Source organism: Mus caroli, unplaced genomic scaffold (genome assembly GCF_978045245.1).
Source record: "Mus caroli unplaced genomic scaffold, Mus_caroli_1 scaffold_19, whole genome shotgun sequence".
Classification (NCBI taxonomy): Eukaryota; Metazoa; Chordata; class Mammalia; order Rodentia; family Muridae; genus Mus; species Mus caroli.
This window is the reverse complement of record NW_028227274.1, coordinates 47,064,700-47,090,836: the sequence shown is the minus strand read 5'-3', so window position 1 is coordinate 47,090,836 and position 26,137 is coordinate 47,064,700. Positions and strand designations below refer to the sequence as shown.

The 26,137-nt window shown below is 37.5% G+C and overlaps 1 pseudogene; it reads left to right on the top strand.

The window, feature by feature from the left end:
* Window positions 1-226: 226 nt before the first annotated feature.
* On the top strand, window positions 227-3,307 carry LOC110284535 (large ribosomal subunit protein uL15 pseudogene; annotated as a pseudogene).
* Window positions 3,308-26,137: the final 22,830 nt, after the last annotated feature.

Below are 26,137 nucleotides of genomic sequence, written 5' to 3'. Positions count from 1 at the left end.
TAATATTGTATACAATTTATTGTGACCACATTCTTCTCTCCCCATTGCTCTGACTGCCTCTGAGACCCCTTACTTCTTCCTGCTGGTGACTGTTTTTCTTCTTTCCATTTAGTTGCCTCTTATGTTATAGTTTGTTTTTAGGACTTGTGAAATGGTGTTCACTGCTACAGTGTGTTCATGATGGCAACATCCACGATACTCCTTCCTTCAGTTCTGTCTCGTGGGCATGTTAGCAGAAGGTATGCTGTGCTGCTATATAGTACACTGTGCAAATGGCAATTAGGTTATTAAACTCCTTTGTATTCATCAGAATTTTTATGTCTATTTGTTCTATAGTTTGTTGAAAATAGTGAGTTAATTTCTCCAAATACACACGTGAGCTTGCTCGTTTCCCATTCCATGTTGGTCTCGCCTTTGCAAGCTATGGTTTTACTTGCCTTATACAAATCAGGATGGCTCTTTTTAGTGGCCTGATCCTTTCAACACTCTATAATGCTCTTTTCTTCCATGGCTAATATTCTTTGCTCTATGTCAACCTCATCTGATATCATTAATATCATCTAATTGATGTTTACTGCTGTTTATCTTTGATTAGTGTTTGTTCAATGTACCTTCTTTTCCTCTGTTTATGTCTAAGTTTTCTGAAAGTCTCAAATACATAAAGTTGGATCATACTTTATAATTTATTCTAATCTTTGCCTTTAATATCCATATTTAGAGTATTTATATTAAAATGGCTGTTGATGCAATTTGAGTTTAATTACTATTTGTTTTGATATTTATTTCTGTTCTCTCTTCTCTATACTTCTGTGGATTATGTGTACAAATGTATTAGGACTACTGTTTTATTCATCTGTAATAATGTTTGATGTTTCTCTTTAATTTTATTCAACTTAATTTTAATAATTTTCAAACATGAATTATGAAATTCACTTCTTATTCTAGGATATTCTGGTAATTCCTATGGGTAAAAAGTAACTGCATGTAACTTACTGATGTCACATTAATTGTTTCTATAGAACACAAATGTTCCATTTTCCAGTCACTTTCCTTTTCTCATTCATGTCATATGTCACAAGCATTTATGCATTTATAGCCTTTCTAGACAGTACTATAATGTTTTTCTTTTTGTTTTGTTTTGTTTTTGTTTCTTATTGGATATTTTCTTTATTTACATTAAAAATGTTATCCCCTTTGCCGGTTTTCCCCCAGAAACCATCTATCCCATTCTCCCTACCTCTGATTCTATGATGGTATTCCCCCACTCACCCACCCACTTTCGTCTTCCCAACCTCAAATTCCCCTACACTGGGGCATCAAGCCTTTATAAGACCAAGGGCTTCTCCTTCCATTGATGCCTGACAAGGCCATCCTCTGCTACATGTGCAGCTGGAGCTATGGGTCCCTCGATGTGTACTCCTTGGTTGGTGATTTAGTCCCCGAGAGCTCTGCGGGGGGTGGGGGGTCTGGTTGTTTGATAGTGTTGTTCTTCCTATGGGGTTGCAAAACCCTTCAGTTCCTTCAGTTCTTTCTCTAACTCTTCCAATGGGGCCCCTGTGCTCAGTCCAATGGTTGGCTGTGAGTATCCACCTTTTTATTTGTCAGGCTCTGGCAGAGCCTCTGAAGAGACAGCTATTTCAGGCACCTGTCAGCATGCACTTACTGGCATCCATAATAGTGTCTGGGTTTAGTGACTGTATATGGGTTGAATTCCCAGGTGGGGCAGTCTCTGGATGACCTTTCCTTCAGTCTCTGCTCCACACTTTGCGTATTTGCTCCCATGCTCCATATTTTGTTTCCCTTTCTAAGAAGGATAAAGCCACACTTTGGTATTCCTTCTTCTTGAGCTTCATGTGGCCTATGTATTGTATCTTGGGTATTCTGAGTTTTTGGGTTAATATCCACTTATGAGTAAGTGCATACTATGTGTGTTCTTTAGGGATTGGATTATCTCACTAAGGATGATATTTTCTAGTTCTACTCATTTGCCTAAGAATTTAATAAATTCATCAGTCTTAATAACAGAGTAGTACACTATTGTATAAATATACCACATTTTCTGTATCCATTCCTATGTTGAAGGACATCTGGGTTGTTTACAATTTCTGGCTATTATAAATAAGACTTCTATGAACATAGTGGAGCATGTGTCCTTGCTGTGTTGGAGAATCTTTTTGGTATATGCCAGGAGTGGTATAGCTGGGTCCTCAGGTATTACTATGTACAATTTTCTGAGGAACTGCCAGATTGATTTTCAGAGTGATTGTATTGCTTGCAATCCCAGCAACAATGGAAGAGTGTTCTCCTTTCTCCACATTCTTGCCAGCACCTGCTGTCACCTGAGTTTTTGGTCTTAGCTATTCTGACTGGTGTGAAGTGTAATTTCAGGGTTGTGTTGATTTGCATTTCCATAATGACTATATTGAATAGATAGGGAGAATGTGGTGGGCAGCCTTGTCTAGTCCCTCATTTAGGGGATTGCTTCAAGTTTCTCTCCATTTACTTTGATGTTGGCTACTGGGTTGCTGTATATTGCTTTTACTATGTTTAGGTATGGTCCTTGAATTCCTGATCATTCCAAGACTTTTACCATGAAGGAGTGTTGAATTTTGTCAAAAGCTTTCTCAGCATCTAATGAAATGATCATGTCATTTATTTTCTTTGGGCTTGTTTATGTAGTGGGTTACATTGTTGGATTTTCATATATTGAACCATCCCTGCATCCCTGGAATGAACCTTACTTGATCAAGGTGAATGATTGTTTTGATGTGTTCTTGGATTTGGTTTGTGAGAATTTTATTGAATATTTTTACATCGATATTCATAAGGGAAATTGTCCCGCTTTTCCCTTTCTGCCACCACCTTGCCATCCAGACTGAGGAAGACCCAGAACTACGGGGCCAGGTGAGTCATGGCCATGCTGCATCAGTAAGCACCACAAGCCCCCAGGCGGCCACAGGAATGCTGGAGGCACGCATCACCACAGGATAAATTTTTACAAGTATCATCCAGATTACTTTGGGAAAGTTGGTATGAGGCATTACCATTTGAAGAGGAACCAGAGCTTCTGCCCAACTGTCAACCTGGATAAATTGTGGATGTTGGTCAGCAAGCAGACACGGATCAGTGCAGCAAAAAACAAGACTGGAGCTGCTCCCATCACTGATGTTGTTCAATCAGGCTACTACAAAGTTCTGGGCAAGGGAAAGCTCCCTAAGCAACCTGTCATCGTGAAGGCCGAATCCTTCAGCAGAAGAGCTGAAGAGAAGATTAAGGGTGTTGAGGTGCCTGTGTTCTGGTGGCTTAAAAGCCACGCCAGAGGTTAATTAAATGCTAACATTTTCCATGTGGTCTCAGTAGGTTCTTTGCATCCTTCCTTGTCTGCATGTTGGGAATCTGCCTAACATTCTAGGAAGATGTGAGGTGTGGGCCCTCGAGAGTCACTCAGTCTGTGGGAATAAGTGTAGCCCAACTTTACACAGTTGTAAATTCCTACATCCCGTGTGCTCTATGTATGGGTCTTGACATTCAAAGAATTGATGAATGCCATTACTTTTAGTCCAAAGTGTAAAAACCTGGTCTCAAAAAGTCTCCAGGACCAGAAGTGAGATGGGTTTTCCTGAAAATCTAAGGTTCTGAGGAAAACCTTGCCATCCAGATTGCTAACAGCTGCCTGGCTTTGTAAGCTTACTGTAATGGACAGGTAGCTCAGGACTGGCCACTTACTACTGAACAGGTTAGCATGGAAAACTTAGGGGAGGAAGTAGAAGTAGGTTCCATCCAGCTTCACTTTCTTGATAGCATCTAGGTGTTGTTCCAAGGGAGCATGCCTACCTGCAACAGGACATCACTGAATGGAAATCCTGTAGAGCCAGAACTATGGCCTTTGAACTTTTAGAAAGATGAAATTTTATTTAAGAGTACCTTGGAATAAATAAATAAAACCCTGGTGGGGGGGAAGAAATTGGCCTGAGTTTTCTTTCTTTTGTCTTTCTTGGGTCTTTGTATGGTTTATGTATAAGCATAATTGTGAATTTATAGAACAATTTGGGTAGTGTTATTTCTGTTTCTATTTTGTGAAATAGTTCCAAGAGTATTAGTATTAGGTCTTCTTTGAAAGTCTAATAGAATTCTTCACTAAACCCATCTGGTCCTGGGCTTTTGTTGGTTGGGAAACTTTTAATGACTGCTTTAATTTCTTTATTGGTTATAGAATTCTTAAGATGGTTTATCTGATTCTGATTTAACTTTGGCAATTGGTATTTGTCTAGAAAATTATCCATTTCATCCAGACTTTCCAATTTGGTTGAGTATAGGCTTTTGTAGTAGGATCTGATGATTTTTTGAATTTTCTCAGTTTCCATTGTTATGTCTTCCTTTTCATTTCTGATTTTATTAACTTGGATACTGTCTCTCAACCCTCTGGTTAGTCTGGCTAAGGCTTTATCTATCTTGTTGATTTTATCAAAGAATCAGCTCCCAGTTTTGTTGATTCTTTCTATAGTTCTTTTTGTTTCTACTTGGTTGATTTCAGCCCTGAGTTTGATTATTTTCTGCTATCTACTCCTCATGGGTGAATTTGCTTCTTTTTGTGATTGAGCTTTCAGGTGTGCTGTTAAATTGCTATTGTATGCTCTCTCCAGTTACTTTTTGGAAGCACTTAGAGCTATGAGTTTTGCTTTCAGCACTGCTATCGTTGTGTCCCATAAGTTTGGGTTGTGGCTTCATTTTCATTTAATTCTAAAATGTCTTTAATTTCTTTCTTTATTTCTTCCTTGACCAACTTATCATTGAGTAGAGCATTGTTCAGCTTCCACGTGTATGTGGGCTTTTTATTACTTTTGTTGTTATTGAAGACCAGCCTTAGTCAGTGGCCATCTCATAGGGTGCACAGGATTATTTCAATATTTTTGTATCTGCTGAGGCCTGTTTTGTGACCAATTATATGGTCAATTTTGGAGAAGGTGCCATGAGGTGCTAAGAAGAAGGTATATCCTTTTGTTTTAGTATAAAATGTTTTATATATATATATATATATATATATATATATTCCATTTGGTTCATAACTTTTGTTAGTTTCACTGTGTCTCTGTTTAGTTTCTGTTTCTGTGAACTGCTTATTGATAAGAGTGGGGTGTTGAAGTTTCCTACTATTATTGTGTGTGGTGCAATGTGTGCTTTGAGCTTCAGTAAAGTTTCTTTTATGAATGTGGCTGCCCTTGCATTTGGAGCATAGTTATTCAGAATTGAGAATTCATCTTGGTAGATTTTTCCTTTGACCAGTATGAACTGTTCTTCCTCATATATATTTTGAGAACTTTTGGGTGAAAGTCAATATTACTTGATAATAGAATAACTACTCCAGCTTGTTTCTTGGGATCATTTGTTTAGAAAATTTTTTTTCCAGCCTTTTACTCTGAGGTAGTGTCTGTCTTTGTCAGTGAGGTGCATTTCCTGTATGAAACAAAATGCTTGGTCTTGTTTACCTATACAATCTGTTAGTCTATGTTTTTTTACTGGGGACGTGAGTCCACTGATGTTAAGAGATGTTATGGAAAAGTGATTGTTGCTTCCTGTTACTTTTGTTGTTAGAGGTGGAATTCTGTTTGTGTGTCTATCTTCTTTTGGGTTTGTTGAAAGAAAATTACTTTCTTGCTTTTTCTAGGATGTAGTTTCCCTCCTTGTATTGGAGCTTTCCATCTAATATCCTTTGCAAGACTAGATTTGTGGAAAGATATTGTGTAAGTTTCATTTTTGTCATAAAATATCTTGGTTTCTCCATCTATGGTAATTGAGAGTTTCGCTAAGTATAGTAGCCTGGGCTGGCATTTGTATGACATCTGCCCAGGACTATGGCTTTCATAGTCTCTGGTGAGAAGTCTGGTATAATTCTGATAGGTCTGCCTTTATATGTTACTTGACCTTTTTTCCTTACTGCTTTTAGTATTCTTTCTTTGTTTTGTGCCTTTGGTATTTTGATTATTATGTAATGTGAGAAATTTCTTTTCTGGTCCAGTCTATTTGAAGTTCTGTAGGCTTCTTATATGTTCATGGGCATCTCTTTCTTTAGGTTAGAGAAATTTTCTTCTATAATTTTGTTGAATATATTTACTGGCCCTTTAAATTGGAATCTTCACTCTCTTCTGTATCCATCTCCTTTGTGCTGAAGTAACAAATGCTTACCATCATGCCTAGTGTTAACTTTTGTTTCATTTTGTTTTTAACCAAAAAAATTAAAAGGGATGTGGGCTGAGAGAAACTAGGGGAAAGAGATCTTAGATGATTGGAAACCATAGAAATGAGAGAAGTGCACATTATCAGATTTCTGTAGAGAAGAGGCATGGGTTTCTGCAACTCCTGCAGTTCTGTTTCACAGTTGGACAGAGTGTGACTGTCATTTCTTACTGTGAACAGCACACTTGTCACAGTCATTTCTCAGGATCTTCCTACCCTACCTGAATTCCAACCAGAGAAGGAGGTAGATCTGATGAACCTCATTTGACAAGTGTGCCCCTGAGGCTTTGAGGAGAGTTGGCACTCATGCCCTAGGACTGGATCTTCCTTTTTCAGTGTCTGTCTCTAAAGTGAGTTAACCATATCAGGTGTGTGCAGAGATGACATGCATGAGAAGGCCCGTGGCTCTCTTCTATTTTCCTTAGGTTTTGTCTTCTCATTTTTCCCTGGATTTCCTGGATGTTTTCTGTTAGGAGATTTTTGCAGTTTGCATTTTTCTTTGACTGTTGTGTCAATGTTTTCTATAGTATCTTCTGCACCTGAAATTCTCTCCTCTATCTCTTGTATTCCATTGGTGATGCTTGCATCTATAACTCCCGATCTTTTTTGTAGGGTCTTGCTCTTCAGGGTTGTCTCCCTTTGTGATTTCTTTATTGTTTCTATTTCCATTTTTAGATCCTGGATGGTTTTGTTCAATTCCTTCAACCTGTTTGGTTGTGTGTTCCTATAATTCTTTTAGGGATTTTTGTGTTTCCTCTTTAAGTGCTTCTACCTGTTTAGCTGTGTTCTCTTGTATTTTTTAAAGGTATTTATGTCCTTCTTAAAGTCCTCTATCATCATGAGAAGTGATTTTAGATCTGAGTTTTGCTTTTCCAGTGTGATGGTGTATCCAGGACTTGCTATGGTGGAAGAACTGGGTTCTGATAATGCCAAGTAACATTGGTTTCTATTGCTTACGTTCTTATGCTTGCCTCTTGCCATCTGGTTATATCTAGTACTACCTGCCTTCATTATCTCTGACTGGAGCCTCTCCCTCCTTTGATCATGGATGTATTAGAACTCCTCAGAGTTGAGCTGTCTCTGTGATCCTGTAATTCTGGGATCCTGGGATCCTGAGATCCTGGGTGTGTCAGAGTTCCTGAGAGTCAAGCTGCTTCTGGGATCCTGAAATCCTAGTATGGCCAAGCTCCTGAGAACCTATGATCATGGACGTGTCTTCTGGGTGTTTTGGGACTGGGTATGAAGCTAGCGCCCAAGGTCTACTCAGGGCACCTACTCAAAACAGAAAGACCCATGCCACTGACTGGGCGGGGGTTCCTGCATTCCTGGATCCCACTGTTCCCAGTTACTCCTGGCGTTGGGGCAGATGTTGTGGCCACCTCATCTGTGATCCTGGGCATGTTAGAGCATCTGAGAGTTGAGCTTCTTCTGAGTATTATAGGACTAGGTGTGGGACTAGCCCCCAAGGTCTGCTCAGGGCCATAATGTTTTTCTTCAATAAACAGTTTTAACATCTCAAAAAGTAATAAATACTCTATACATTTTAATGATAACAAATTGTGAATATGTAAGATAAAGGAATTATACATGTATTTTATTAATACATATGAACAATATTACTGACTTTTTTTACTAAACTAAAACCAATATAAATTATAACCTTAAAGAAAATCTCCAAAAGATAAAGACAATTACATTTATTCATAATTTTTACCTATTTTGTCTTTTCTTACTCATGTTTGTCTTCCTTTCAAACCTCCCTTTATCACTTTTAATTTGTTTGCAGCTTCCTTAGCCATTTTTTTAGGTTAGGTATCCTGGCAACAATTTACTTAGTTACATGTAATTATGAAATATTTACCTTTTTTTTTCTGAATAACATTTGTACTGGAAAAAGGTCTGGGTTGGCAATTATTTTTGCTTCCTCCCTTCATAAACATTGTGCCATTTCCTTTGACTACTCTGGGTTTTAAGAAGAAAGCCATTGTTCAAATACAATTTGCCTAAAATTGAAGCTTCATTTTCCTTGACTGTTTTTAAGTCTCTTTCCATTGTCTACTTTTCTAGAGTTAAATTATGGTGTGTTTGGGTATAGACTTCTCTGTATTATGTTATTTAGATTTCCCAGAGCTTATATAATCTGTTATGTTTCTTGTTCAGTTTGATAAGTTTTCAGATATTTTTTCCTTTGGGTACATTTTAGTCCCTTCTATTCTTGATATGAATATTATATCTTTGGATAAATCCCCAAAGCTCTTGACATCCTCATTTTTCTTATCAGTGTGCTGTTTGTATCTCACTCAGACTGTGTATTATTTTATTTGCTCAATCAGCTGGCTCTTCTGTTTCAATGTTGAACTGTGGGATTTTTATATTTAAGTTTCAATTCGAAGATCTCCATTTGGTTCTTCTTTGCTGGTGTTTTCTGTTTCTGATCTTAGACTTTCTGTTCATTTGTTTCAAGTGTGTCGGCTCATTGGAGAATTTTCACAATGATGCTTTGCCAACTTTTTAAAATAATTCTAATATCTTGTATCTTAGTATTGGCCATTGTTGAATGTCTTGTGGTTGAGAGCTTTCTTATACTTCTGTTGATGGATGATTTTGTTTTTGCTTAAAATTTGAATCTTTTGTAATTTTTATAACCCCCAGCTCTTTAAACGTTCCATTTTAACTAGGCTAACTTTAACTGTGACATCATTCTGAGTGGGGAGGGGTCTGATGCTGTGATATGCACACCCCAGTATTTCCACTGTTGAGGCTAGTTGATTGGAAAGACTGGGCAGGTCCCCATTAATGGTCAACAGGAATGGAGTCTAGTGTCCACCGACAGTCTCCACTTACATTACTGTAAGTGTACTTAGTAACTCCTAGTGGGAATGAAGGTTCCAAATTCTTCCCTGGGATATATATATATCCTTATGCCTTACTTCAGGTTTTGTCTCATGGGCACTTTAGCAGAAGGTATGTTGTTTTATCATGTTAGGCTATCCTTACAAAAATACTTGACCAGAGAGAATGGTAGGCTTTTGCTTATAAGTCCCTGCTACTTTAGTGATTACTTCCTTGGACCTGAATTCTTTAGTCAGTCTAAAGACCAACCTTGTATGGGACCAATTTTGATAGTTCTAGGGTTGCCTTATATATAGTGACCATGTTTTACATTTGTATTTAGCAATGGGGATAGGAAAACTTTGTCCAGTTCATATTTCTTCCTAATGCTTTTTCATCCAATTGTTTTTGTTTTATTAATCAATCAATCAATCAATCATATTTTATTAATCTTTTATTTGTACCTGGCCAATTATATACTGAATTTGGGTTGTAGCCGATATGAAAAATGTCACTGATATGGATGTCACTAGGTTGTCTAATAGTTTCTTCTAAGATTGCATCATTTCATCCTGTAGGAAGCAGCTTAAGTAGGAAGGAAAACTACTCAAAATAGTTTCAGGAAGTTTCTGAAACTGACCAGATTCACTAGGCCCCTCCCTGCCAAAATAGACAATAAAAACTGACAGGTCACCTCAGACAGTAGGAAGTGGAGCTGTAGTGACAATACTGAAATCAGACCAGCTGCCTGGAAGAGGTTTAGGCTAACTTAGTCATTTGGAAAGGACATTCTCCACCCTGTTGTGGTAACAGAAGCCTGTGCAGTGTCTCCAGGTTTCCTAGCTTTTATGAGGTGTCATTCGTGTTTAGGTGGGTCTTGATGATGCAGCTGTCTTTGATTCATTTATGGTCCTGTACGTAACCCCTCACTCATACTATAAATAACACCAATAAACCTCACTGGTTTATGAAGTTGAACTAGTGGCTTCTGTACTTCATTCTATTGTAGCATCTCTGTCTGGGATGAATAGATGTGTGCTTCATCTCTCATGAAAACTTTCATCATATAACACAACTTGTAAGTTGCTTTTCCTTATACATATACTTTAGCATCTTACCATATGAAAATGTAGATAGCTGGTTCATGGGCTCCTGGCACAGGTATGTATTAGACAGAGAACGTAGACGGGCATATCCCTGCTAACTTAGAAAGACTGCCTTTTGAGCTGGACAGTTTTCAGCACTGACATTTAACAGTAGCTTGTTATATATAATGATGGTCCTAGGTCCCTTGTTCATGGTGTCTATGGCTTTGAGTCATGTCCCTAGAATTTGTTTCTAGTGTATGTCTTGTTTTAATTCATTCTTTTTCCATGTTCCTGGGATCAATGTACGTCTTTGACATATTGCTGAAGGTTTAAGATAATTCCTAGTTCTATGCACTTTATTCTAAATATCTCCCACCTCCTCAGATTCTTCTGAAGTCAAGCAAAAATAAATGTGCATATTATTCTTAAAGAGTTGATTTTTCAGTGAAATCATATAACTTGTTTGCAAATGTACTTTCTTGGGCTATATCCCTAAAGAAAGCTTGCTTGAATTTATTTAAGATCATGCAGCTTGTCTGCTTAGGTCTCAGGCTTTCATGAATTGCTACTGATATGTGCATGTGCATTGACGTTTCTCAAGGAGAACTATGCTTAAGCAAAGCTGTATTACAAAGAGACTAAAAATTTTCCTGTTAGCACTTTTCTCTAGATGAAGCTTTTAAATTTATTTTCCATCTGGAAGACTTGCTGAGATGGAGTTCAGAGCAGTACATCCTCACGGCATATATATCAGTATCCTGGCACATAACCTGCCTGTGGATAGATTTCATCTGAACTAATGGGAAGATGAATGTGTTTACCTCTGAAGCCAGTGCAGCTCCTTCCCCCAGATTGCTCTGTCATTTAGACACAAGGCTCAAAATGTAAAATTGCACCATGGACAGACTGAGAGTAACAAACATGTAATTTGATTAATCATGTCTTCACTAATTAAAATGACATATCAGAAATGTATTCCCTGGCTTATACTATGATAGTAACCACCTCCACATTGCAGTTTGTTTCCTGAAATGTTGGCCACTTCTCTGCAATAGATGGATTGATGGCTTTACTAGTTGAATCCAAAGTACTATGTAGAAAAATAATTATTTTGGATATCGTGCAAGTTTCACAGTGCCACCACACTACTGATGGCAGGCTGTTTGAGTCCCAATAAGATTGATTGCTGACAGCCCATGAGCAGAGTTCATATTACTAAAAAGACAGGCAACACTGTGACTTTTAGTCTAGACCATCGCCCAGAGCAGATTAGTCTTCTAGGACTCACTGACAGATACAGTGTTGCTGCATCAACTGATATGTTTGGAGTAGGCCAAGTATGTATGGGCCAAAACAGTTTTCCTCAGTAAACATAATTTTGAGGATATCATTTTAGGGTTATTAAATGCTAGGTTAACAGTTTTAAATTTCAAGTAAAGAAAGCAGGACTCACTCTGATGTTTCCTTTGAGACCAAGGTTTGTGTCCCCATGCAAATGATCAAAATGAGCAAGACAAATCAGAACTTCTCCATCTCTGCAAGTTAGACCTTTGCTATGCCTTTCTTATTCCTTTCTATGAATGTGTCATAGTTCATTTATCTCTGAGTATCACCACAGTGTCACAGCAGTCTCCATTTCTAAGGCACACTTACCTCAGGTCTAGACAGGCTTCATTAGTAGTGTTTATTTACTTACTTGTTCTGGGTGTTGTTAAAGCAAGAGCTAATGTGTGATGAATGTGCTTCTTTGTCAGACAGGTACAAATAGATCCTTAACACGGACTTGCAACTTTATCTTTCATGCTTTTAAGATGTGAAGGCAGTACATTAGCCTAATTTACACATGAGGGAACTCTAATCCAAAGAAGGGTTAAATACTTTCCCCAAAACTGAGACAGCTAATAACAGCAACATGCCCTGTAAGTGATGAGTTATATGAAAAAAAAAAAGATAAAAATTTACAAAGATAACAGAATGAAATCTGAGACTCAGAAGTACCAGGATAAAAGTAAGAGCACTGTTCTAGGGTATAATGTCAGAAGAGATGCTCACTTACTTCAGGTGTCAAGGATATGCAATTTAGAAATAACACAGGGTCTAGGGAAAAGATGATATAAATCTAAGTGCTATACTTCTGATGGGAAAGGTATCCTGGGAGCTGGGAGTCAGGTAATACTACAAAGTCACACTGTTCAATAAACATCACTCAAGAGATTTATTGGGAAAGGCAAGAGAGTGGCTGTCTCTGCTCTAGAGAGAAGCAGCCAGGAACTGGGAAGGAGACATACTTACACAAGGTTTCTTGGAGAAGGTTTTCTGGGTGGTGATTGGTAGGATTTCAAGCCAACCCCAGGGATTGATGGGAATTTCAGCTCAGGGATTAATGGTTTTTTGAACTCAAGGATTAGTGGGCTTGGAGCAGAGGGATTGGTGAGGTTTTTGTTTGTTTGTTTGTTTTTGTTTTTTGAGGCAGAATTTTTCTGTGTAGACCTGGCTGTCCTGGAACTCACTCTGTAGACCAGGCTGGCCTCGAACTCAGAAATCCGCCTGTCTCTGCCTCCCAAGTGCTGGGATTAAAGGCATGCACCACCACTGCCTGGGGATTGGTGAGGTTTTAAACTCAGAAATTAGTGGGTTTTGGTAGATTTTTAAAACTCGATCTGGGCTTAGACCTTTTACACTACAGAAAGGAATCCCAAAGAGTGTTGAAGGCTGATTTTTATAGGAAGAACAAAGGCTTCAAAAGGGAAAGGGTAGTAGTGTGCTGAATAAGGACAAATAAAACCAGAGGAACACAGGAGAGCATTGAAGTAGAGGAGGGGAGGGGTGAGGCTGTGACCTGATAAGAGATTTACATTTTCATTGAAAACAACATCTTGATACTACATGCCATTATCTACAGAACAAACACTCCCCTTATATTTCTATATACAACCATTTCATCTTTACAGCTCTCAGATGAGATAGTACTTCATTGATAATCCCACTTTACAGATGGGAAAACTTAACTCTGGAGAGTGAAGAAACAAGTGACAGGAACCTCAGGGCAAAGGACAAGAACAGTTTAACTGGGTTACCACCCAGTTAATTTAATCTCTCTATATATAATTGTAAAAATTGTCACAGGACAGATGCTTTTATGGTAGAAGCAATTGTTTTGAGGTTGTGTAGGAAATATGGTGGGGTGAATGTGTCAGAGAAATAGACAGTTTGGTAAAACACTATAGTGTTATTTGCTTCCCAAGGCTGCTGTAGGGGAAGTAGAGAATGAAACTCAAGGGTTTGTAGCTTCTGAAGTGACTCAATAGAAGTTTCTGTCTTCTATGGAACATTGACTGGGAAACCCACAGTGTTCCTCCTGATACTGAACAACAGGGAGGGCAAGGGAGTAAGTCAGGACAGCATGGCTTGGCTGTGTGAAGATAATTCCTCAACACCCACAGGGCCACGCTAGGTACAAGATGGGGTTGTGAAGTTTGGGACTTACTAGAGAGCTTGCAGATTGTTGTGTGTACTTTGTGGAAAGTATCTGTATTTTCATAAGTAAATCTTGACCCTCAAATTTTGTTGTGTCTTGAGGGAAACCTGAGTGAGGAGTTTCTGTTCTTCGTTTAAAAATTTGTTAGAAATTCCCGCATTTTCACTGTGTAAGGAAATGTTCAGATTTTTGATGAAGTATCCTTGCCAGTATCAGCAAAAAACAGCTTATTGCTTGGCATTTTTCTTTCTGACCTAAAATCTCAGGTTCTGGGGTCTCATTGCTTCTAGCACCTGTCAGTGTAGCTCTGCAGAAGTTTATCGGGACTGTTGCTTTTCCATTCCTCTTAGCATGCCCAGGAGAACAGGAAGAGTTAAGGTGAAATTAGTGTTTTAAATGCACTAATTGTTGGATATTTCTTGATTATGATGCCTTTTTAGATAGATAACATACCAATTTTATTAGTGATCTCCAAAACAATCCTTACACCACCACATGTAAACTATTTTCTTACTTATATTAACTATGCTTAAATATAAATTCTGAGGAGATCTAATTTAATTAATATGCTATAGAATTTGTTCTTTATTGTAATTTACCTTTAAAAATTCCTGAATGATGTTCTAAAGGAAAGAAAAAACACAAATGAAATTTCTTAATCTACATGGTTTCTGGCTGAAGAATGGATCAATGTGGTTTCCAGTGGCAACAACCTTGGCTATCCTGGAAGTCACTTTGTAGACAAAGCTGGCTTCAAACTCACAGAGATCTACCTGCCTCTGACTCTCAGAGTTCTGAGATTAAATGTGTGCACCACCAAGCCTGCCAGCCCCCACCCCTCCTTTTTTGTTTGTTTGCTTTTTGAGATTTCACTGTGTAGCCCTGGCTGTCTTAGAACTCACTTGGTAGACAAGACTGGCTTCAACTCAAAGAACCCCCTGCTTCTGTCTCTTGAGCACTAAGATAAATTTGTACTGCCACCAAAATACATGTTGTTGTCCCTGATCCATGCTGCCTACGGCTCCTATGGGCAAGGAAGCTCCTTTTGCAGAGTTATAGATAACTGCAGATTTGTAACTGAGAAGGAGTGGAATGGAAAGCTTTGCAATTCACACTCTCCCCTCCTGCAGCCCCAATTAAAAAAGAAAGAAAGAAAGAAAGAAAGAAAGAAAGAAAGAAAGAAAGAAAGAAAGAAAGAAAGAAAGAAAGAAAAAAAGGAAGAAAGAAAGAAAGAGTCCAGGCAGGAAGCTACTAAAACAGAGTTCTCAAAAACTGTGATAAAGATGGTGATGTGTAGCTCTTTACAATTGCTGCCTTCCGGTGTGTGTAGTGTGTGTGTGTGTGTGTGTGTGTGTGTGTGTGTGTGTGTGTGTGTGTTGAGGGGAAGGTGCTCGGTTTTCTCTAAGAGGCTGGCCAGTGGGAGTTTGGTCATACTCCAGTGGGTATATGGGTAACACAAATTGAACTTAGTTTTTTGTTTTGTTTTGTGTGTGTGGAGGGTCACAAGGATGGGAGGGTGGACCTGGGAGGAATAGGAAGTGAGTATGATTGGGGTACATAGTATAAAATCACCAAATAGTTAATAAAATTTATTTGGGGGAAATCTAACATGTAATTTTAATGATAACAAATAAATATTATATCCTGAATTAAAAAAAAGTCTTAACCAAATCTGTAAAGCAGAATCATCTTTTTAATTAGACATCCAAAAATTATAGCTCTATTTGAAGATGCAGAAAGACAAAATTAAGACAGATTCTTTTTTTAATGTCTTAAATGCTTAATTATTTATGAACATTTTCTTCTTTGTACTTCATTTCTGAAACCATGCCAGTATACTTGTACATTTTGCTCTTTACACTTTGGACTTTGCAAAGGCAACTTGACAAATAGAAGCATCTCAGTTAGGTAGGGCTTTTGTCAATATCAGGTCTGTAGGTTACACTGCTTGCCCCAGTCATGGCCCTGTGCTAAAAACCTTGACATCTAGTCCATCAATCTGCACATAAAAGGACAGTCCTATTTCTCAGGTGACAGTCTATTTGCACTAGTCTAGACAGTTAGCAAAGCTGTCTGTGAAATACACCAGAGAGGAAGAGGTGAGAGTCAGGGGTATAAATTTCTGAAGATCTAAGAAAAGCTCAACGTGTATACCAAGTTTCATATCCATTTATTTTAAGATCACAGAAGTGCCCCTTGGCAGGAACTAGTCTACCATCTCCTTATGGTGCTCCTCCCATATTGCCATGCATACTGTGGTGGATGGGTTTTTATAAATGCTGTAGTACTCTATTGAATGAATTTTCTTTTTATCCCTTCTACCATACTTTAGGACAGTTTGTCACTCTATGCTGTTGTGGTCATTACCATTATCAACATGGGATAATAAAAGGAGCTTTGGCTAGAGGAGAAAAAAATCATTTAGTATGATATGCTTGCTTATCAGGTGATAATAGCAAGATGAAGGAGGTTATTTCCTGAGTAGGTATAGCCCTCCTAGGCTGTATCTCAAAGGAGGTGATTTGAGAACCACCTCCCTGTTGGTAGCACTGAACAAAAAAAAAGCCAAGTGCAGGCTTGATAATCCTATACCCATTCTGCCCAGCAGTTCTCATTTCCAAAGTACTCAAAGTACTCAGTTCTCATTTCCAAAATACCATCGACAAAAGTGACTTATTTATCTACAGAATACTAGTTGTATAAATGAGGACTTAAACAAATGTTCCCAAACTGGTGTGTTGCTGCTCCTTTGGCAAACTTTTATCAAAGAAGTTTACATTATGATTCATAACAGTAGCAAAATCACAGTTATAAAGTACAAATGAAAATAATTTAAGGTTGGGGGTCACCAGTGTTAGCATTCCTTCTAGGCTCTGCCCCACAGCTACTTGGCAACAGCCAGGTGTGCTTGACTCACTATAAAAGAGGTGCTTGCCCCTCCTCATCTTCACCCTCTTACTCTCTTACTTCCCTACTCTCCCACTCTCTTACCCTCTACCCCTCTGTTCCTTCTCTCTCGATTCCCCTCCCCCTCTCTCCAAGTGTTTATGGTTGACCTCTACTTCTCTCTCTCTCTCTCTCTCTCTCTCTCTCTCTCTCTCTCTCTCTCTCTCTCTCTCTCTCCTCTCTCTTTCATATCATATCCATCATATGGCTGGTACTTCAGGAGGAGGGGATGTCTCAGTATGGGCCCACAAAGGCACTCCCATCTCCCTATCTCCTTCACCATACCTTGCTCTACCAAACTTATCCCTGGCTTCCTTTCCTTTTTTATAAAACACAACCACAACATAAGGATCCATCAAAGGGGTGTAACATTTGAATGGTTGAGAACCATTGCCTGTAATTCTCTACTATCCTATAATTTTCAACTCACCTACAATCTATATAGAAATTCAGCCATAGCCCCATCTCCTATTGGGATGAAAACTGGCCTTAATGACAATCTGGGCAGCAGCCATAAAGAGAAGGCCTGGGACCCTTTGGGATGTACTGCCAAGTGGTTAGCCTAAAACACCATGAAGTAGAGAGATGACAGGTGAGGTCTTAGAGGAACTGCTGCCAGCTGAATACCAGAGCATCTGGGTAGGGGGAGTTCTAATGCAATGTCTAGGGACACAATAAAAATACAGTTTTGTACCTTCAAAGTTCTATGTTGTCTTGGCCATTTAGAGATCTAAGAATTTGTAATGACAATAATGAATATAACCATCACCTCATTCTTACAAATATCCAAGGGATCACATCACATCAGAGATAAAATGGTAAATAATTCATCTGATTTATATATAGGCACTAAGTTGAAAAAAATGAAAATGACCTTCTAATTCTGGGACCCTGAGCTAGTAGATGCCTAGTGGCCCTATTGTTTTTTAAAAAAACAATTCAGGAGTCTAGACAGATGACTCGTGAAGTCTCAGTCAGTTCTTAGAATGTACTGTCCCGATATTTGAATACCAGGTAAAATATATTTGTCATTAGTTAGTTTTGCAAATATCAGTGGTTCTTTATTTCTACCTCTAAGTTGTCTTCAGATGTGCCACTGAGGTATTGATAGCTTCTTTAACAGTTCAAAGTTTTATGGCATGTGTTGAAAGATGGTAGATGCCTATGTGAGAGTATCTATGCGTGACGGGGTGTGATTTCCATGTTTTCCTTTCAACTTGTAAATTTTCACAGCTAAAATTATACGAGCAATTTTTTTTGCTGAAGTTGTATATTTTTCTACTTTTGCTTAGTCTTATCTTTTAGTAACATTAATAATAAGAGTATTTTTAGGATATAAATTTTATTCATGCTCATTCTGATTGTCTATAGATCATTACTGCTCATCATTTACTTAAAGGTGATCCTGAAGTGTTATGCACACTGAAAGATTTAGTGCGTTGGATGATAAGCAAATAAGTTAGAATTAGAGTGTGGGATAATTTTCTCCCTGGATGAGTATAATGGTTGCTGTTGTAACATTGCACATAGATAGGGGACCATATTTATGCTTTCCTTTATACCCTGGCTGCTGAGTTGGCTCAGCCTCACATACTAAGTTTACATTTGGAGATACTTTAACTATGAAAATGTTTATCAAATGAATAAGGTTGGGAGAAGTGGACTGACATGAGCATCATCTGGACAGGGAGGACTTCAAGACAAAGAAGTAGGTATTATGGGAGGGAGACTTGAGTGCCTTGGGATTGGGATTCAATTTCCTTTATAGCTCATTTAAAGTCTAGGGTTTCTTGTGATGGTTCTTTCCCTAATTTCATAGCTAACTGAAGATGGGGCCATTGGAAATTACTGCTTATGTCCCTTAGGATCTAGTGTCTGAAATTTGAACAAAAAGCTAAAGCAAAGGCTGAACTTACCAAGAAAAAATGTGTTTATTTTGATGGATTTGGAATGGGTTATGCCTCTTCTGAACACACGTGTCTCTTCAAAATTCATACATTGTCAGTCACTTGCTCACATCAAGACAGTGTGGTATAGGGCTTTTGAAGTTATTTGACCACGAAAATAGAGCCCTAAGGAGTAAAATTAGTGTCATTATAAGAGTGGTGACAGATGTTGTTTTTGTATTTTTTTATGCAGGGACATAGTATACGTGATATACATAGACCAGACAAGGTGAGTATGTCAGTCCTGGACTTCCCAGCTTTCAGAAGTTGTAAAATTTGTTGTCTGTCAGTTCTAAGTTTATGCCATTTGCTTGTAAAAACATATAGAGAACAACAGGTGCTATGATTTTAGTTTAAGCCATCTTGCATTTCCTCATGGGCTTCTGATAGAGGAGACAAACAGCTATTGTCCTGTGGTCAGCTGAGCCCAGCTATGATTTTCACAACAGCAATATTGGTCTAGTGGCTCTTGCTATGATAGTTTGTGACAAATTATTTTCCTTATTTGTCTATATTACCTACTAACATACTGCATACTCTCTGTAGGCCTTTGTGCTTGCCTTATGGACCAAGATTGCATTGATTTTATGTTTTGTTTTTGAAGATTTCTTTTGTCTCATCAGAGTTTTTCATTTACCCTGTCTAGGGTGAGGGTTTCTCATCAGCGATGCATGCATATTAAATTAAAACTTCTTTAATGAGAGAACTGATAATGACTTAAATTTTATAACCATATGTGGACCTTACAAAGCACATCTCTAAATCATTGCTAATGGTTATAAAACTTCAGGTTTCATTTAAATGACTCATTCCAACATACTATTTTTTTCCCTTTCTGATTTCTGTAGTAGGGGATATAAATTTGGTGTATTTCTCAAATGCTCTCCACATTAATTTTTAAGTCAGTCTTTCACTGAACCTGAATCTATGTGATTTTGCTAGATTGATGGCCAACAAGCCCATTGATCCTACTGTCTCTTTCCTACATCCACTGGTATAAGAGGTACCAGCTACTGCACCTGGCTTTCCTTTTTTTATTAATCATTTTATTCATTTACATTTTAAATGATATTCTCTTTCCTGATTACCCCTCCACATATCCCCCATTCCACCTCCATCCCCTCCACCATCCCCTCCTCCACACTCACCCACTCCTGCCTCATTGCTCTAGCATTCCCCTATGCTGGGGAATCAAGCCTCCACAGGACCAAGGGTCTCCCCTATCATTAATGTCAGATAAAGCCATCCTCTGCTACATATGTATCTGGAGCCATGGATGCCCCTCTTAGGTTAGTTGTACCTGAGTTGATATTTCAGTTCAGATCTGCATGCTTATGCAACAAGTACTTTACCAGTTAATTTATTTCCCCAAATCTGAGTGTTTTTATTTAAAGATGTAGTTATTTTATGTGTATGGGTACTTTGCCTGCATATATATATATATATATATATATATATATATATATATATATATACCATTATCATACAGTGCATGAAGAAGCCTAAAGAGAGTTTCAAGACTTCTTGAAACTGGAGTTAGATGTTTCTTAGGTACCATGTAGGTACTGATGACCAAACCCTAATCCTATGTAAGAGTAGCAAGTGCTCTTATCCACTAAGATGTGTCTCTAATCTCACCCATGATGTTATTTTAAATATGATTTTATTTTATGTGTATATGTTTGTGTTTGGATGTACACTACATTCACAAATGAGTCAGTAGAAGGTACCAGATCTTCTGGAACTGGAACTATAGATGTTTGTAAGCTGCCATGTGGGTACTTGGAACCAAACCTAGGTTCTCTGTAAGAGAAGTAATTGATCTTAATGGCTGAACCATCTCTCCAGACTTAAAAAAAAAATGCACTTAGAAATGAGACTTGCTACATTGCAAAAAAACTTGAAGAAGAATTGTATTGTTTGTGTGATCTAAATTCTGTGTTCCATCCAAATGGATCTACCCAGGGAACATATTACAGACAACAAGGTCTGGGCTATGAAGAGAACACCTTGTCACATAGTTTCTGGTATGAATGGAGTTTTAATGTTTCAACTTACACAATTCTATGTACATAACTAATGATTCTTCTGTATCATGTCCTTCACTTCTATACTCCTACCCCAACATAATAATAAAAGGAGTACTTTATCCCTTAAGTATAATAAGAAAAAAGAAACTCTTGAGGTGAGATTGTTAAATTTTTAAATGAAATTCTGAGTGACCCAGTGACAAACCTAACACTTTCCATGTTTGGATTTCTTAGTTTTAATTTCCTCCTGTTATTTGTTTTAGGTTTCAGTATTTAACTTATGCTGAGGATACAGTTTTCATTTTCAGCTATACAGAACAACACTAAAAGCTAAGCCCTGTTCATTTGACTGTACAGGAGGCCTCTGTTTTGCTCCTCCACAGATGAACAAAGAAACCAAAGTGAACCTCTGTGGAAGCTGGTTTATTGTGTCAGTCGGTTATGACACATAGCAGTGTGAACAGAGAGAGAACTAAGCTGTAGTAAGTCCCATTCTCATGGTCACCTCTCTCTGTCAGTGCTGCCTGGCTTATGCTGCCCCAAGTTGGTCAAGTTGTTCTTTCAACCACCATCAGCAGCTGCTAGAAGGAACTCGTCTAATATAACTGTTCTCTTAGGTCATCGTTTTAATCTTAGGTTCACGTTATTCTTTTATCAAGCTATTCCCTTTATCTCTGAATTTATAGTTATCAGATTTATAAAAGTGACCCAGAGGCCTGGCCATTGTAACACAACTGCAAGATTCCGTGCTCACTTCACGAAGAACTCTTTCTCTGTAAAACTCTCTTGCACCTCTGGTCTCAAATAAATTTAGCAATAAATATTAAATATTAAACATTCCTCAGGCTACAGGCAAATTAAATGTTAGACTATAGGATCTTGAGAGGTGATCTAAGCACATTTATATATAGACACTTTTTATAGTAATGACTTTTTTAACCTTTAGTATGTCAGAGAAAAGCATAGAGCTCTGGAAGAGGACACAAACACCAAGCATACATAGACGATGGGAAAACAGGAAGGATCTTCTAGTCTCTGAATATGTCCTTTTGCTACAATGTTTTTCATATACTGTATTGTGATTATGTTTTGTCCTCCTCTATTCTTCTCAGTTTCTCCCCACCTCCCCTCCTTCTGGATCTATGCCCTTTCTGTCTCTCATTAGAAAATAAACAGGTTTCCAAGGGACCATAGTAAATTAAGATAAAACAAAAATGACTCAGAATCGGACAAACAAAGAGAAGGAAATGAGCCAAAGAAATAGCACAAGAAACAGATACAAATGCAGAGACCTATGTGTTTACATTAAGGAATCCCATAAGCCCCCAAAGAGAAGATACATGATATATATATATATATATATATATATATATATATATATATATATAGTAGGGGGAAAGTAAATAAAATAAAGTAAAACAAAATAAAATAAAATAAAAGTAAAAAAATAAAAAAAGTAAAAGTTCTCACATGACATTATGAGACAAAAAACCCTCCAAAGATGCTTTGAGTCCATCTTCTGTTGGCCATCTAATGCAGGGCATGTAGCATACACTTATTTAGACCATGTTCCATGGGTATAACTAAGAGGCATGTTCTTTCATTTGAACACAAACAGAGGCTGGGATCTGTGGGAGAGGGAAGGCGCAGGAAAAGACTGGGAGGAACGGAGGAAGGGGAAACTTGTTGCAATGAGAGAGGAATAAAGGAAAAAATAGTTGTTTGTTTCCCCAGTGACACTTGCTTGGAGAAAGCTAATTTCTCCTTTGCAGTGGTTATCAGTTAGAGCTAGCTTTTGGGTTAGGAGTAGGGGCCATGCATTCACGTCTCCTTTCAGCCCTAGTTGCTCTTGTGGTACAGACTCCTCAGGCCCTGTGTGTGCTGCCTCAGTCTCTGTGAGTTGTTGTGTACTTTGGTTCTGTTGGGTAAAAGACTTGTTTCTTTGGTGTCCTCCATCTATCTGTTCTTTCTCACACTCTTTCTGCCCTTTCTTCTCTAAGGTTTCCAGAGCTCCAAGAAGAAGGATTTGATGGAAACATCCCATTTAGGGCTGAATGTTCTTAGTCTCTCACTCTCTGCATACTGTCTGGATGTTCTTATCTGCTGCAGGATGAAGCATCGTCGCTGAGGATGGCTGAGCAAGGCACTGATCTCCCACAATTTTAGTAGCTGGTGCTGGGCCTGGACTTCTTGGATGGAGTGTGACCTAGATCATTTTACTTTAGCCATACTTAAGTACAGGACAAATTTGGATAAAAAAGAGAATTTTTTTTTCTGACGACAGTGAACTCAATTGTAAAGATAAGAAAATAAACAGCACAATAAGTCACCATCTTATTGTGCTGACTTTTAGTAGCAATATTTTAAAATCTTGTTTCATCTTTCATTAATTTCTTAATTATTTTATAAACAAATATCTGGTACCCTGAATTCTAAGGAATTTATTTATAATAGTTACTGACTTTTAAAAATATTCTTTTTCCTTTTTCTTCTTTAAAAAAAGATTTATTTTATTTATATGAGTACACTGTAGCTGTTTCCAGACACACCAGAAGAGGGCATCAGATCCCCATGGTGGTTGTGAGCCACCATGTGGTTGCTAAGAATTGAACTCAAGACCTTTGGAAGAGCAGTCAGTGAGTGTTCTTCACTACTGAGCCATCTCCTCAGCCCCCAGTTACTGACTTTTAAAGTATGTCCCTTGTTATTAACCACAAACTGGTAGTATGAAACTTATTTGAAAACCATTGCAGTTCAAATTTGCTCAAGTACCTAAAATATATTCTAACTTTAAAATTTAGTCAAATGAAAATACAGTCATGAACAATACAGAGAGGTTGATAGTAATTGCAATGGGTTTTCATTTATTTGTTGAAAAATAGAGGAGGATTTCTTTCTTTCTTTTTTTTTTTTTTTTTTTTTTGAACTTTGAATTTGGCTGCTTGTCATATGTCAGCATTGGCTAATCTACTTAAATTATAAACCTGATATTTTAATTGATTTAGCCTCTTTTTAAAAGCAAACTCTTCAAATGACAATTGAAGAGATTTTCTGGACTTCCTCGAGCATCATGGTTGGAGGATGATCCACTTTGACCTGGGTGACTCTGGGTTGCACATCATGGGTGCCTCATCAGTCTTCAATCTATCAACTTCCCAGTGACCATGGCCAAGACGCTTTCTTTCCTTGGAACTTACACTATCATGATTCCTAATTTTTAAATAATTTGCTGTTACACTTGTTCCATGAGAATAACTTATGCAAGCAGTATTTCTGTCGCCAAGAACAGTGACATAAAAAGGCATAATTGAGCTTTTACAACCTGCCTTTGCCTATTAATTTTCAGAATGAGGAAAGTTACTGATGGTATTTCAGAGTTCACCAGTGACTTGGAAAGAAATATTTGGGAATATTTTAAGCAGTCACAGATGAAACCCTTTCTGATTTGCAAATGCTTGATTCTGAGCAGAGCTCATTAACTCTCCTGCCTTTTCCTGTTACCCCATAGTCTTTTCAGTGTTTATTGGATTTTGTTGTTGTTGTTCATTTTGGAACAGAATGAATATATGCAAGGCCCATTTGGAATATTCCATAATCTAGAAACATGCATTCTTTAAAGCCCTTTTATTCTTTTAGTATTAAACTACAATTTGGCTTTAAGTAAGGCTCTCAGTTTGCCCATTACTGAATCCTCTTATCTTTGTCTTTTGGAAATCTTCAGGAAATAAAACTTGAAAGTAAGTACTTCCTATGATGAGAAAATATTTCAGGAATTGGTAGTTACATTAGGAAATTCAATTTCAGATTATATGGTATATACTTTACATTCTCTGATTTTAATTTGCAAATATATATAATTTGGTAATTTATTATTTGGTATTTTAATATATGCATATGCTATATTTTGACGTAGTAGACATAGTATCCACTCACCATTCTCCACCCTCTCTAATTCTTCCTTAACCTTTTCCCACATCTCTCTCCTTGCTTTATATCTTCTTCTTTCAGAAAAAAAGTATTGATTTAGGTTTATAGCCCATTGAGTCAGGGTTTCATTAGCTCAGACTATCCTGGACCTCTTTGTGTGGCTGATGGTGACCTTGAGTCCTTTTGATTTGACCTCTGCCCTCCAAGTGCTAAGACTATAGGTGTGTGCTGTGAGTCTATGCCCAGACAGGTTATCTGATTGCTATGTTGAAATTTCTTTTTCTTATTTTGAGAACTTTGCTTCCTAATAGCCTTAGCATGCAACTCAGTTGTTTTATCTTACATATATTCATACTGTCCTCTAAAAATAATACCAGGATTTCTACTAATAATTATACCATTGAAAAATAACATTTAAAAAAAACAGCTTTATTTAATTTTTGGGTTTTGGTTCATTTTGTTCTTAGCCCATGTCCCACAGGGATACATTTTAAAAACCACCTCAACATATGTACATGCATGTGGTTATATTGTTGCTTGAAGACATAATGAGATCCATTTGCTCTAGTGTATTTCCAAGATGAAGCTACACTTGTTAGTTCTATCGAGTAGATATGCTGTACATTATAAGACTTCAAATAAAAATTCAAGACAGAAGTCTGAATTTGGCTCCATGCTACCTCTTTTTATTGTTTTTGTTTTTTAGGATATATTTTTATTATCTTCCATTATATGTATCTTTGTGCCTGTACCCACAAAACCAAGGTGCTGGATCTCCCTAGAGTTAGTAAGCAACCCAACACTGGTGCTAGGCTGAATTTGGGGCTTCTAGAAGTTCTGTATAGGATTTTATCAATCACTAGGCCATACAGATATGTGCACACACACATTGTGCCTTTCAATGCTCACTTGTGTAACTGCCAACAGTTCTAGGCTCCATTTGTTAAGAAATGGTATTAAACTAAAAACCACAGCTTGTTTTTTATTTCACCCAATAATTTATCCTGGTAATGACTGAACAGCAAACCCAGTGATATTTTCTTTTTTTAATTTTATTGTTTCAGAAGTATCTATAGTGGCCTATAACAAGTATAGATATTGATCCTTTCAAATATTATTACTGATACTATTACTATGATAATCTGGACACATAACATTCTATATTATTGCTGGTGTACTAGGAAGAACGTTCTTATTCATTGGATTGCTTAGATAAAGGGCAATTGGATGTAATTTTCTTAGATAAATTATCTCGGGTCAAATCATCCTTCATTTCTTTCAACTGTTAATGAAACCTTGATGCCCACAAGACACTATATTTTCAAACTTGTTTTGTCCTTTGATTGGATAATAGGTTTATTTTGGTTTTTTTTATATTATAAATTTTCTTGAGATTTTAATATACTATAACTGATTTTACAGTTTTTCTCCCTTCAACTCCTCCCACATCTTCTACTATCTCACAAATTCATGGCACCTACTTCTTTAATTGTTGTTGTTATTGTTGTTGTTACATGTATGTACAACCTGTAGAGTCTTTAGTTTTGCTGTTATGTACATGTGTTTAGAACGGACCATTTAGGATTGGATAAGATTCTTCCTTGCAGCGTGTATTGATTGCCTTTAATTCCTCATATAAGAGTAGTATCATGTGAG